Raw genomic sequence first — 14511 nt, 5'->3', positions numbered from 1 at the left:
GCTGGGTTACAGCAAAGTCCAAGACAGCAGCCAGCTGAATACTCCAGCTCACCTTCTCAGCCTTTTACCTTGAAGGCAGGAAAGAAGCAGGATTCCTCTAATGTGGTCCTACTGAAATTACTATCTCTTGCTATAGCCCAGACATGACCATCTCAGGTATATCTTTTAATTCTTCTCTTTTTTCCTACTGACATGAAAATCCTGTCAGAATGAAAGAGAATTTATGTGAATCCATATAGGCTAGCTGCACAATGGACCCTCTGCAGCATCACAGCATCTTGCAGGCTGAGGCATCACAGATGAGCAGAAGCCAAACACAGCAAAGCAACACCACGATGTTCAACACACTCTGCTGAATGATTATTCCTCTGCACATCTCTTTCCAAGAGGGAACCCATTCCTCAGCAAGAGGTAGTGGAATCTGACTTTACAGAATAATTAAGACTGGAAAGGATAGTCCAGCTTTCTGCTCCAAGCAGGGTCACCTCTCAGCTCAGAAAAGGTTGCTCAGGGCTTTGTCCGGTTGGGTCTTAAAAACATCCAAGGACAGAAACTGTTGAGCCTCTCTTGGCACTGCTGGACTACCTGTTGTTACAGGTGCCACTGGAACTAGTAGCACTAGTTATTTCAGGTTTCCAAAAGCATTACAGAAGGAAAACAGTAATTTATAAGCAACTGCTTACTGCACAACTGATGCACTACACAAACTCATGTTTCAGTTTCACACCTTCACCTCTCTATTTACACTCAAATTACAGAACAAAGACATTAACTGTGTACCTTGGAGTTAGCAAATAACTATAGATTAAATTAAGGCCAAAACAAAAGCTTTTCAGCTAGTATGCTCTCCAGGACAACAAGTACGATTTTTAACCTAAAATAGCAGCCATTTTGCTACAACAGCGCATGTTAGAAATCTTTGACCATGGTACCACAGAACTGTGGGAAGACAACAGGTTCCTATGTGAAGATGACACTTCTCTAGTAAAATATATAGATGGGACAAATATATAAATATATACTGTAGGAACCAGAACACTAAAACTTTAATTCACAGAAAAATATACTGATCAGCTATAAGAAAAACACTCCTTACAACATTAATTTCAGGGAAGATTCATACATACAGCAAACGGTGTTCAGATTTGTGATGCAGTAATTAAGATGCAACTCATCAGTTTACAGTGCTGTGTGTAAATATGAGGAAAATCAGAACTACCAAAGAAGAACCAGAAGTGAAATAAAACAAAAAAGATTAAGTTAAAAAGACAAAATGACACACTACAGACTAACAAAAACCACCTCTGCTAAAAATTGGAAGTTTATCAGTTGAGAAAAACCAAGAAGAAGGAAGACTTCTATGTCAGACAAAGCAGCCGCAAACCAGGCAGATCCTGCATTAATGTGTACCAGCCAGTATGCTCGTCACCACAAAAAGCAGCAATGAGACTGAGTCAGGAACACTGGCTACAACAAGCTAAGCGCTGCCCACCTCAGTCTGTAACACACGTAGAGAAAGGCTTACAAGGACAACAGAGTCAGCCTCCCCAGGGTAGACCAAAAAATTGTTAAGCTCGGCAAAGTGGAGGCTGAGATGAGTTACAATTTGCTGTCCAGAAATACGTGACACCAGAGGTGAAAAAAGCATTAAGATATATCGGATGTTAACAAAATAATTAACCTAATGGGAGTAACAGCAACCAACAAAGGTAGCTTAGCCAAGGAACAATTTGGTTTCCATATAAAAGGAAAATTATGCCACTGTTAAGACTAGACTCCACAGTGCAGGAAACTCCATCCAGTCCTATGCATCTGTGCACTCATCAGCAAAGTAGCTAAAATTTCTTAGAAAATTCTATCGCTTCACAGAAAGGGCCTATAAGGCGGCTCAAGTTTTCTTCTCTTTTTGTTGTCCACGGTGAAGGCAGAACATACTTGAGGTTCACTTCTACGACTGCCAGTTCAGATGAGAAGTTTCAAAGCATTTTACCTACCCTGCCTTTTAGAGGGTTCTTCAATGAGGACAGAGAATCTGACGTTATGTGGAGCTCTTTTCAGGGTTAAATGCCATATGCAATAGTTTTTGGCAAAAAAATCAGCATTTTACTTTGGCAAATTCAGTGCAGGCACACAAAGTTCCAATTTGATGTCCTTTATAATTTCAACTGTATTTATTTAGTACAGCTATTTTTTCCTTTTTCCATTCTAAAAGCAGGGCACATACTGTGAAAGCTCCTAGACACTGTGAAAGCTACTCACAAAGCAAGTCACAGCCAGCCACAGTTACCAGATCAAGGGCTGATACAATGGACCTGCGACATTACAAACCCTGTAATATACTGTACCACCATTCACCTTCAGGACATTTAATACAAATATTTAAATCTGGTCAGCCATTATTCGTTTCTCTTAAAATGAAGAAATGAAAATGGCACAGATGATAAAGGAATCTAAAAATCCTATTTACAACACTATGACAAAAAAATGACTAGTTCTATGGCCACAGGCAAATCCTTTCATCTCTGTGAGTTAAGCTCACACATCTGTAAAATACAGATGAGGCAACCTAGTAACAACACAGAGTTTCTCTGCTGGCAAGTTATAGTTGTGCCTTGCTTACTACCATCCGGAAGTCACATCCATATTGCAGAGTAACACTGGAAATCACATATTCTAGAGCGATGTGTTTTAAAATCATGCCGTCAGTGAGACTTTTCAAAAAATCTTGCAACTTCTGCAGACAAGTCCTACCTACCCATCTCCCAGAAAGTTCTGACCTCGTGCAGGTGCCTTCCTACCCTGCATTCCATTTTAAAGGTGAATTTAGTTCTTCAACTATATTTCTAGATATATCTGCCTGTAAGTTCTCCTCTTTGACACAATCACATTTTTTAACTGCACTCCAGTTCCGTTGTGCTTTGATAACCGATCTTAAACAACTAAAGTGCTAGCTTTAGCCATAGCAACTAAATTCAACGGCATTAGTACATGCCCAGGTAGTAAGCCCCGAGAGTCCAATGTCCATCCAATATGAAAGATCCTAACTGGGCACCAATGTAAGCTGCTCTTTTTCACCCTACACTGTACAGTTTTTAAATTACACTGCCCTGTAATTAGCAGGGCCTCAGGGCAGAGCGTGGTAATGCACTACTGCAGACCACATCAAAGCACCAGATTCCGGGCATGTTCTACCTCTGGCCTTCTGCATTAAGAATTGATGATTATAGAAAAAAAGATTCTTCAAAGACTGCAGCATGGTTTTGCATAATTAAAACCATAGAGAAATTGTTTTGCAGTTGACTGATGGTGGCAGTTAAAGCCTAAGTGGTTGCTGCCAGATTTTAAAAGCCATTCAGATCCCTGACTATAAGGAAATGATATATATAGTGAGATATTTTTTTTTCTCCCTAACCCCTTGTACTTGCAACCAGGGTTACCTCACGAACTGAGGAGAACACCAGTTCTCAATTAAATCTGCTGCACCATTATTCCTAAATACCGCAGAAAGTAAAACACGTGACACTATTCCCTGTGGAGAAACCTCGAAGTATGATACAAAACAGACACAGGAACGACAGGGAGTATACGTGCTCCTATTGAAACCCCCTCACTCGCTTGTCCACCCTCCCTTCTTTCCTCTTTCTCACTCGCTGGACAGCAGCCAAATCACTCCAGGGAGAAACAAATGACCGACCCTTTTCCTTTGCAATTAAACATGGTGTCAACATCCCTGAAGGGTACCTGCAACCCCTAACACCAGGTATGATTTTGTCCATTAGTTAAACAGAGGAGAAAAACAGAGCTACTTTGCCCAAAGGCTAGCTTTGATAGCTTTTATCCAGGTACAGTCCAACAGACATGCTATTCCCACGGGAGATGAGCCAATCTGAACTGCTGCCTCCCATTGCTTGTCCTCCTCACTTTTCCCCTCCTCCTCTCTGTCAGCAAAACTGAGCATGTTGGTACAACCTAAATTTCTTAAAAAAACCCAACCAACCAACCAAAGAAAACAACCCAACACCCCTGTACCCTAGAATGCTTGGACAGAAAAAAAGAGCAAAACAGAACAGTTTACAAAAGGTACAATTTAAACCAAAGCACACTGACAGAACCAAGCTGGGGAAGGACTATATTTGCTGTTTATGCTGACAAATTTGAGGAGCAGGAACCTCTGAGGCAGACAAGAAGCTGAGGATGAACCACATGATGGTAGAGCTGCAAACTAATGCTCACTTCAAAGCATCTTATCAGACCCAATGTAGCTCAGAAGACATTTCCTGTAAACATATTTTAAAGGCTCAAGTTTCCAATAATCAGCCTACAAACCCAGACAGCACATTCTTTTTCTAGGTCAAAATAGTTATGACCTCTGCTACCAGCCCCAAGCAGAGAGAAGGTAGAATATACTGTGCATCCTGCTGTGCTGTCTGATCTTCTCCCTTATTTAGCCTTGTGGCAAATAGAACGCCGCGTTCTTTAAACTCATTTACGAACTATGAGTGATTTCCTGAAGTCTTCCCTCATACCCCCCATTTTGAAACACCAGCCTGTTTTAAAGAACACACTCTTCATTCCGAGCAAATTATTACTGTGATCAATGTGGCAACTTTTTCTGCAATACTTACACAAGATGCTATCACCATTATATCAAAATAGGCCTTATAGAAAAAGAGGAAACTTGCTCTGTCTTGATCTGACTTCCCCAGAATTATTTCAGATTTGTTTGCATTATGTATGCAACCTGTACTTTCACAACGTTAAAGTTTGAGCTATTTTCTCTCCTGGTTGGGAAGAAATAAAACATCTGTGACTACCTGTATCCCTGGTTGCAGCAGTGCTTCAGCATTTCTAATGCTAGGTTGTGTCCCTGAAAAAGTCACAACTTCTTGTTGGGCAGAAACACAGTCACAATTCATCTTGCTCTGCACCTGATTTTCACGGAAAGGACATCATAGTACGCACCAATGCCTCCCCAGGAACACACACAGTGCCAGCAACCACAGTAGGACTGTTCCTCAACACTGTCACATCTAAACCTCCACAAGTCAGTCTAGCTGAAGTGCTGTCCTGTAAAATGGGAAGAAAAAGATTACAAAATACAGTCTCAAGGTCAAACCAGTCTGCAAAAGTGGATCCTGTATTTCACATTCTATTTTAAATACTAAAGAGAAGCCCTCATTTGCTATTACAACCATGATCGACCAACCACTTACTATGTGCTTATGCAGAAGAGATATGGTGTATGAAAACACCCAGGACCATGGCGAATCAACTTGAACGGTTTTGTGATATTGTTAACAGTAAATGAATGGTATCCAGTACTTAATTCTCGCTCACTTCTTTCATTTATTATATTAGTGTCACAGTACAACTTTCAGCTACCAAATGTCCACATGCCTGTCTCTTTTTTTATCACAGGAGGCTGTATTTTCAGGCTAAATAATATTCCATTGTCAAACTAAACATCCAAGTAGTAATGGGTGAGAAATAACTTCATGCAGTGTAATGAAATGATTATTTTCTGGGGGTGTTCAGTTTTACACAAATCCAAGATGACATCGACATGAAGATGGGTTTTCCTTCTAGAGTAATCCATTGCACTGACCTTGAAATGCAGACCTATTTTATGGACCCCCAAATGCAACTTGAGAGCTGATGCAAACTGGAACATTGGGCATTCCAACCGTGACATCTGCAGCACAATTTAGAGAAATCTAGGCTGCATTATTAATTTTTTGCATATAGTCACAAGCTTCCTGTGAAGACATTGTGTTCTTGGGCCCCAGACATATGAATCACAGAGGAATAGGAAAAAAAGTACAAGTTGTAGGGAAGTTGGGAAAGGTGTAGGGATGTTGGGAAAGATGTCATACTTCCAAAAAAATAAATGGCGCAAAATATTACACCCTCCACTAGCTACCAGAGCCCTCCCAAATGCCTGTTTGCTAACTTCATTCTTTCTCTTAGAAGCCTTTTAACAGGTTTGCAAATGTTGTTATGACAAGTAAGCACTGTGCTGGGAAGGAATGACTCTTCCATTTATCCCGGATGTCTTACTCATTACTAGAAGGGGTATCAAATCTTAACATAAATTGAGTCAAATTACTAGAGAGCTCTTGGCTGCTACTTATCACAAATATAACACTAGCTAAGCAGATCTTCACTGATAAGTGTTCTGCCCTCCATTTGTCTTTCTGCTAAATTTTACATAAAGTTGGTATTTAAAGACACTCCCAGTTTTTGAAGAGACAATTGTTACACCTGCCAAATTGTTTCTAGCCCTCAATAAAATCTTACCAGTGGCCCCTTTTGACATTTTTTGATTTTCCATGAAATTAAAGGCTGTGGGGACGTTTACATATCTGAAATATAAATCTCACAAATGAGTACAGATAAGCATGTTCAGTCCTTCTTGAACTATTAGGAAATACTTGCGTCCTACAAAAAAGGCAAAGCATTTACAAGACAGTAAAAATTCACACACCATGGGTGGGGAAGCCAAGCCCCCCCTCCCACACACACACACACACACACACACACACACACACACACACACAGTCAGCTTCCCATCACTTCCAAGCACATAAACAGTCACTTCCTTCAAGCGTACCCTTGGGCAAATACCTAGCCAGGTCCTCCCTCTCACTGCTTTCTGCACCCTAAAGGTGCTCAGCCCTTTCCACTACCCCCATGCACTGAAATGACATGGCGTCTTCAAAAGGATCCTGTGAGAGAGCTCTTCCTCAAGGGGAAAAACAAAACACACCAACTGCCCCGTGCAAACCGCCAGCACCCCCACCTCCCTCGCTGGGGCACAGAGCAGCTGGCAGAAATGGGGCGTTCGTGGCAGAAGGGGGCTCAATGGCAGGAGGCAGGAGGACTGTCGCTGCCTTGGTCTCCTGCCTGCAGGCATCGCTGCCCTTCACAATCCAGCCTGCCCCATAGGCAGCAAAGCCACATCTCACCCTGCCCACTCAGGCCCACGAGGAGCCGAATGCTGGGTGGCATTTGCAGTTGCACTGTGGAGAAGCCGTCAGATAACTGATTCAGTCTCTCAGACCGTGTCAGTTAAAAGGCAGTAACACTTGTGTGCATTCCATTGCAAAAGGTGCTGGTAAAAGGGAGGCAAAAATAAAGGATGTAATTTCACTATATAGCAATACATGTGACAAACGGAGGTCGCGGCATGGGAGACAATACTGACTGTATTTCACTCTGATCCCTCCAGCCATGGCTTTGTGGAGCTCACAAAAATAAGCTTCTGAGCACCTCTTGCAATGGTAGTGGTGGTTTTGCTCCAGAGACCACAGGTCTGGATCCTCACAGCATGGATTAAACACCATCAAACACGATTCCCTTCAATTCAGCTCCCATTTCTTACTTTAATCTGTAACACTGCCCACACCCTTAAGTGGCTACTTCCACTCACCAGCTATTTTAGTGAATATGCTATAGATAAATTTATTGTACAAACTGTTTGTGAACATTCAGTAAAGATGGCAAAGCCCTCTAGGGTCTCTCATAGGATCCTCAATAAGACACCACATCGCTTCATGACAAACTTAGGACTAAAATTTTATTTAATTTGCTTCTGACAAGTAACAACAAATACCTGGTGTTGGGAAAAAGCAAATTACATGACAGTATGAATGTTTACCCACACTATGTCATAAATTCTAAAAATGGCCAATCTGCAAAGATAAGCACTCTCAACTTACTTTCTGATAAAAGATCATAAGCTATTTCTCTGAAATTCATAAATCTGACATCAAATTTGTCCTGGTTTCCCTCTATTCCCCAGCTGAACTGCAGACTTCGTAAGGAGGTCAGCCAGGAAGAATCCCCTCTAATTTCCCATTAGGCCTTCTTTACAAAGTCCATTTCTGGTCTAGTTTGCAAGTCTGCCTCACTGCATACGTATCAGCAAAAAGAGTAGTTACTTTTCCATGCAACTTTTCCATGTAAAATCACTGTCCTGTAGAAGTATCAGCGTTTTTAATGTCATGTTCTCATCAATGAGTCTACAAAGCTATGGGACAACAATTTGAAATCTTTGTTATGTAGGCAAAACCACAAAGGCCACATTCTTCCTATTACTCACTACCTCCTGTTTACCCAAACACAATGAAAAGTCATCCACTTATCTCAGGAACAGAGAATAATTTAATGAACTTTTCCCAGGCACCCACATTTAAGAGACTTTATAACAGAAAGACCTCATTCTAGCCAGCTCAGTTGCATGCATTTTTACGTCATGTATTCACAGCCACAATACTAGTATTTACTGATAATACTACTCAGGATGCAATTCTTTCCAGACAAATCCTCCATACTAATGTACAGAGCTCAAAAGAGCGCTTCTTGCAAGCTTTCCTGAAACAACAGAAGACACTGCCATTTTTTCATGTCCTTCTATGTGCATTAAAGGAATCAACATTTTACCATGTTGGTCCATATGTCCTTAGGAGAATCCCTCCCAGTTGCCCAACAGAAATAACATCGATGCCGGGGGAAAAGTAGATCTTCTGCTTTAAAGTCACAGAACCACAGAATCTTTTAGTTTGGAAATGACCTTTAAGATCACCGAGTCCAACCGTGAATCTAGCACTGCCGAGTCCATCATTAAACCATGTCCCTAAATGCCACTTTCGCTTTTTTAAATACCTTTAATACACATGTCTTTTAAATACCTCCAGGGATGGCGACTCCACCACTTCCCTGGGCAGCCTGTTCCAACACCAGATCATTAGTGTCTATTTCTGAAATGAGAGAGAAGAAATCTTCTATAGCAGCTTGTACTTTATGAATCTGGGTCTTAAAATACGCTTACCTATCACACACAGGAAACCTGATGAAGTTACTGGCTTTTTAATGCCATCTAGAATATTGCAGTGTTGTCTTTTTTTTTTTTTTTTTAAATCAGATTTGCTGCCTGAATAACCTGCAGAAACAGACATGCTCTGTTATTCACCTCTGCCTGTAGCAGCTCTGCCATCTGGCACTAGCAAGTATTTATCTAAAAAATAAATCTGAATTAAGGATTATGAACCCACTCCTTTTAAACTGTGTTTCACCTGAACACAAAGGTCAATTCAGTCACGTGAGACATCAAAACTACCAATTCACTACCATTTATTTAAACCTGCACAGCAGTCAGAGGTACCTTTAAAAGACGAAGCATGAAACTGAAACAAAAACTGAGCTAATCCTCGATTTCTCATCCCTATGAAATACAAGGAGAATTCAGCACAGAAATAGCATGTCATCATAATCCAGGCCGTAATCTCATTTAACCAGAGCAAAATGAACCACAGTCATCCCCAAGCTGGCTCTGACTGCAGAGCAGGGCAGGGGGACTACCATCATGAAGGACCAGTTCAAGTGGAAACTCAGACCCCGAAGGCAAACAAAAGGACCATCACTGCTACATTCACAGTATAGGCTGCACCCTTCCCTGTTCAATCTAGCACATGCTCAAGAATACACAAAGGTTTCAAGAGACAAAAATTGAGACTGTGACTTTTCCTGTGTGACAAAAACCTCACGCAATACAGTAAAGTGAGAGCCCCTGTAACAGTTTGGGCCTGCCAGGGCAAACAGGACTTGTTCACTGCCTCCCTCTGTGTCCCCCTGCTTGAACTGCTCCAGGATTAAGTGAAGAGCTTTTCAGGACACAGTATAAACAAAGATTTAACAGTTCTTTCCCTATCTCTTTAAAACCAGGCAACAAATCTAATCTAAACAAGAAGACTTACTCAGAAAACAGGAAAAAGGACAAAGAAAATGCCCTCTGGATACATATGCATATACAAGACCCCTTAAAAACTGATGTAAAAATTGCCATTTCTAAAAACTATGCAAATAAAGAGATGAGTTCTCCAACAAACAAGATGGTTCAGTACTGCAAACAGTGCTATTCATGCTGCTTACATGCAAGGATTTTATTCCGATATAACTCTGGTTTTCCAGTGGCTTATTCCTAACATGCAAAAAGAGAAACAAAAACTTGTGAAAAACTCAATTCAAACTTTTCCCCTCCCTCCATTTCAAATTTAGATTTGAAAATAGAAATGCTGTGCTGTTCTGTGACACGATGATGTACTAACAAACACCAATATATTGCTGCTTTTTCATATACCGCAGAGTCCTCTTTCAGAAACTCTAATGTCAAATAACAAATCACCATAAAAAATGTGGCAACCATATTTTGTGGAAGGAAAAAAGAAATGATTACTCAGTACATGGACCATCTTCTACTCTGTGTAAAACTCTGATACAGAGCTCCACTTTGGGTCAACCATTAGGTAAAACTGTAACACAATCAAAAAATCACCCATATTAAAGATGGTTCATGTAAATTTGTTTCAACAAGAGTGGATTTCCCCTACGTTCTTCACCAGTCATTTAGCAAGGCTAGCTATAAATCATTGCTGACACAGCTTTTGTGTAAAAAAAAAAAAAAAAAAAAAGAGTAAGTGCTTCCTCCCACTGAAGGTCTCAGACCTCCAAGAATTTTGGAGAAATGCTTTTTTTCTCCATGCCCCTCATTTCTCCACTTACTACCCACAGCAACAGCTCTGTTTCCTGCAGTCATTCCCCCCTGCCACGGCAGGGAGAGGTAGAACAGCACGCCCAAGGACGATGCTACTGCCCATTTCAAAACTTCTGCTCAAGGACTGAGGAAGCAAAACATGTAAGAGGTCAGAGCTAACCCAGCAGCATTGCTTCCCAAGTGCTGGGAAGGCAGATGAAGGGCTCAGAATAACACAGGGCATTGTCACAAAGGAAACCACAGAAAAAAGCAGCAGGTTTCATGAAGGAAGAAACAAAAGGACAGCTGAACACCCCACCTGTCATTTGTAACACAAGCAGCACAGCAGCAGAAGGGAAGAGCTAAATTACACGAGCTTTGCGGCTTTGCACTTTTTGAGGCTTACCTAGGTGGAAAACCTACTAAGGGGAGAGAATCATCAAACAGGTTATGGTAGAGCAGCTGAAGTGAAATTGAAAAAGAGGGCTATATTTCAGCAGGAAGTCCACAAAAGCTTCACTGAGGGCCGAGATAAGAAAATGTGGCTCTGGAGTAATGCTGAGATGAGAAAATTAACCGTGCAAGCACCAGTGATGTCCTGCAGATTAGAAACTGAAGGGGAGAACAGTGAGCCAGGAACTTCTGCTTGGGTTCACTGGAGATAATAAACCTTTACCACAGAAATGAGAGGCCAGGGAGATCATGAACTCTCACAGTTCCAGTCCTGCCAAAAGTACAGGTGAAGTGGTCCCAACAGCTTCTGCCAATTGTTGCCTTATGGCCTGATACACAGCCAACTTCAAGAAATAAAAACTAACTTTCAGGGTGCCTGCAGGAGAGACTTTGACAAGCCCTATTACACCTACTACAAAATCCCTGCATAGAAGGATCAAATGCTGCCACTTCCTTTGCACTTAAAGTTATGATCACTTCCCTGCACAAATCTCTGCTACCTTGGATATGTACGTTTTAGTTGTGACTTGTTAGTATATCCAAAAGATGGCACGTAATTATGAAGATAGCATCACACCACCACTAAAACTGCTTTAGTTCTTCCCAGAAGCTTTCCAACTCACATATAACAAACTGCCTAGTTATCTTGCGAGGCTGAGCTTTTTGTTCTTTTTCCAGCTGACGCTCTTTTTCACTTAGTGATATCCAAGGGCAGACAGCGGGACATAACAGGCAGCACAAAAACAAGATGAAGAGGGAGGGGAGAGGGAGTTCTCACTGGTGGTCAGCACTTGCACAGGGAGTTTATGGGCAAGTAGTAAGGAGAGGCTGTCTCCAGGGTTGTGTTGACTCAGAGGCTGTCATCCTGTTTTTTAGATGTTAAGCACATTCTTGAAATTTCTTTTCAAAATGTTAACTGTTAATTATTTAACTGCGCCCACAATGCATTAGTAAAGAAATTATGTAAACTCAATTGAAGATAATTGAGTTTTATTATAATAATTTGTTCTGGTTTGTCATAATAACAGAATTCATACTCAAAATGCATACATACTCAAAGGCAAACATGAAGGCAAACACAATTCTGACACACAGTCTTAGAAAACAATAATGCAGATACAAATCAGTGGAAAAATTAAGATTACAGAGACTGCTTTATTTGGACTTGTTTGGATTCAAGAGGGGAATGAAAAAGACTGCCATGTGCCAGAATTTTGTTAGCGAGCAGTCCTAAAAACACTCCTAACACTGTTTAAACTAGCTTGCATTTATAATGCTGTAACATTAGAAATATTTTATACCAGAAATATAAATCATTAAAATTAGTCACCAAAATTTTGGTCCAGGAGATGGGCATTTATGAGTGGCATTGTTTTAAAAGGTGCTCTCACACTATAGTTTTCTAAGTTCAATACCACAAGAAGCGTAAAGGTACTATAAATGCACTAACCAACTTTACTTTACATTTTATTAAGAAATCTAATCTTTTTCAAAAGAGGAAATAATACCAAATCTAGTTAATACATAGAAACGAAAACACTGTGCATCAGAGAATACTATGAATTAGGAAATAGAAGAAGGACCTGAACTATGCTGTAATTTTTGAATGACCTTACTACAGCACCATATTCCTATGAGAGGAGAAGATAGTGGTCACTTTCATGTAAATTCTACAAGGAAATGAGTGATTGTCTCAAGTAGCTGAAAGTAAGCAGTAAATGATCAGGTTTTGAAAACATCCTCATTCTCTCACTCTGAAAATAATACACAGAAGCGACCAGGCTCCCTTGTTACTAAAAGCAGCTGCCAACCTCACTGTAAGATGCACTTTTGGACACTGCCATGCAAATCTAAAATAAAGGGGTGGGAAGAAAAACATAAAAAAAGAAAAGGCAAGGAAAGAAAAGAAAAAAAGAAAAGAAATTAACATACATTCATTACTGTGGTTCAAAAACAGAATCCCTAACTTAGAAAACCTCCTGTGGGGAGTACAGCAAAGGCTCAAGACTCAGTGGATTCTACATGAGGATAATAAGGGATACCACTCTAGACTACATTAGAATTACCGCACCAGAGTGGATAAAATAGCAGTAAAGCCACTACAAAAAACTACCCACTCTGCATATGTCAACACTACAATATGTCCCAGTTTTTGCATATAATCAATTGTCAGAACAGGACATATATTTTTTTTTATATAGGTATGCTTTTAGGGGCACAAAATGAAAGCCACCCAGTATCTGGAAGTATCATTTAAAGTATTTGAAGAAACTGTTTACATCCAGGCACTGCACATATCACAGAGCGTGCACAGTTGCAGCCTGAATGCCAAGGGCAAAACAACACTGCGATTCTGAAGGTAAACAATTATTTTGCTGTTTCTAATGCCACTGCTTTTTATTCTATTAACACAGAAATTCAGAAGTCAGTAAATTTAGTTCTAAGCAAGAACCAGAGAACTGCAGCGCTCTCCAAAGAACAGCGAGCTGCTTAAAAACTAATTGTTTTCCTTCCCCTACCATCTAACAGCATTGTTTCTCCAAAAGAGGTGTTCTGTCCTTAACATGGCTGCCATGCCTTACATAACATCAATGAATGAGAATATAGTTATTTTGTTTCCTACGACCTGCACTGCCCATTAACCATATGATTCTCCATATGGTACGGCAAACAGTCGAGACAAAGCTTTGCAGTAACGCAGCTCCAAGGATCAGCATCCTCTGAGAATAAGCAGCAGTAGAAAGAGACTCAGCCTCCACAAGCTCTAAATTCCCATTCGTATCTTTCTCTAGTAAATAACAGGCATTCTTACCTTAAGAAAACAGTAAGAATAATAATAACGGTGCTCAGTAGAGCCTCCTCTGTTTCATCTGCGCTCCTAAAAAAAAATCTTGGCGCAACTGTCTGCTGCAGCAGGTAATCAATAATATAACCTGCTTCTTCTGTTGCCAGAGCTGCTCCATCTGAACGCTAGCTAACGTGAACACTGTCAGTGTGACTCATACAGTGACTCAGAGCAGATGCAGAGCTGCAGGAGGAGTTTAAGTTTCAGGGCTTCCTCTTGCTGGCTCGCTCCTGCTTTCTGTCACGCAGGCAGGCACACACTTGCCACCCGTGTGTCTGTGTGTGCCTCCAGCTCTTTCCTCCAGCAGCAGGTTTGATTTCATCCTCTATGTAATCGTGTTTGAGTTTTTCTTCTGGGATGGCAATTCTGTTTCTTTCTTCACTGTAAATATATCTACCTTAAATGCAAAAAGCTTGCCCTGCAAGCCATGTCCATCCTGTGGATTGCCAGGTGGTGTGCTACTACAAGATATCCGTGGGCTCACATCTCTCACCAAGACTAGGGGAAGAACTCAAATTTCCCCCAAAAACGTTCTAAAACAATAGCATTGAGTTAGGGCAATATCCATTTATTCATGACAAGTTTATAGCAAAGTGCCTCTGACTTCATTAAGTAGTCTGGGGAGGACAAATTTAGTCTCAAATACAGTGAGATAAAAGAATTGTAGGAAGGACTATGGGAT

General features: G+C 40.8%; 1 protein-coding gene across 14 annotated transcripts in view; it reads right to left on the bottom strand.

Moving 5' to 3' along the window:
* Positions 1-14511, bottom strand: part of INPP4A (inositol polyphosphate-4-phosphatase type I A) — a 131096-nt gene that overhangs the window by 80434 nt on the left and 36151 nt on the right. For 4 of the 14 annotated variants that reach the window (XM_055703342.1, XM_055703343.1, XM_055703339.1 and 1 more), the window contains exon 1: positions 13785-13981. The exons of 2 other annotated variants lie outside the window; for them this stretch is intronic. The gene's annotated coding sequence lies outside the window, so the exon portion shown is untranslated. Of the gene's footprint in view, positions 1-13784; positions 13982-14511 lie in introns of those variants that run through there. 8 more of the 14 variants (XM_055703347.1, XM_055703344.1, XM_055703346.1 and 5 more) reach the window with 5 other exon arrangements.

This window comes from Falco cherrug, chromosome 2 (assembly GCF_023634085.1).
Source record: "Falco cherrug isolate bFalChe1 chromosome 2, bFalChe1.pri, whole genome shotgun sequence".
NCBI lineage: Eukaryota > Metazoa > Chordata > Aves > Falconiformes > Falconidae > Falco > Falco cherrug.
This window is presented reverse-complemented; position numbering and strand designations above follow the sequence as displayed.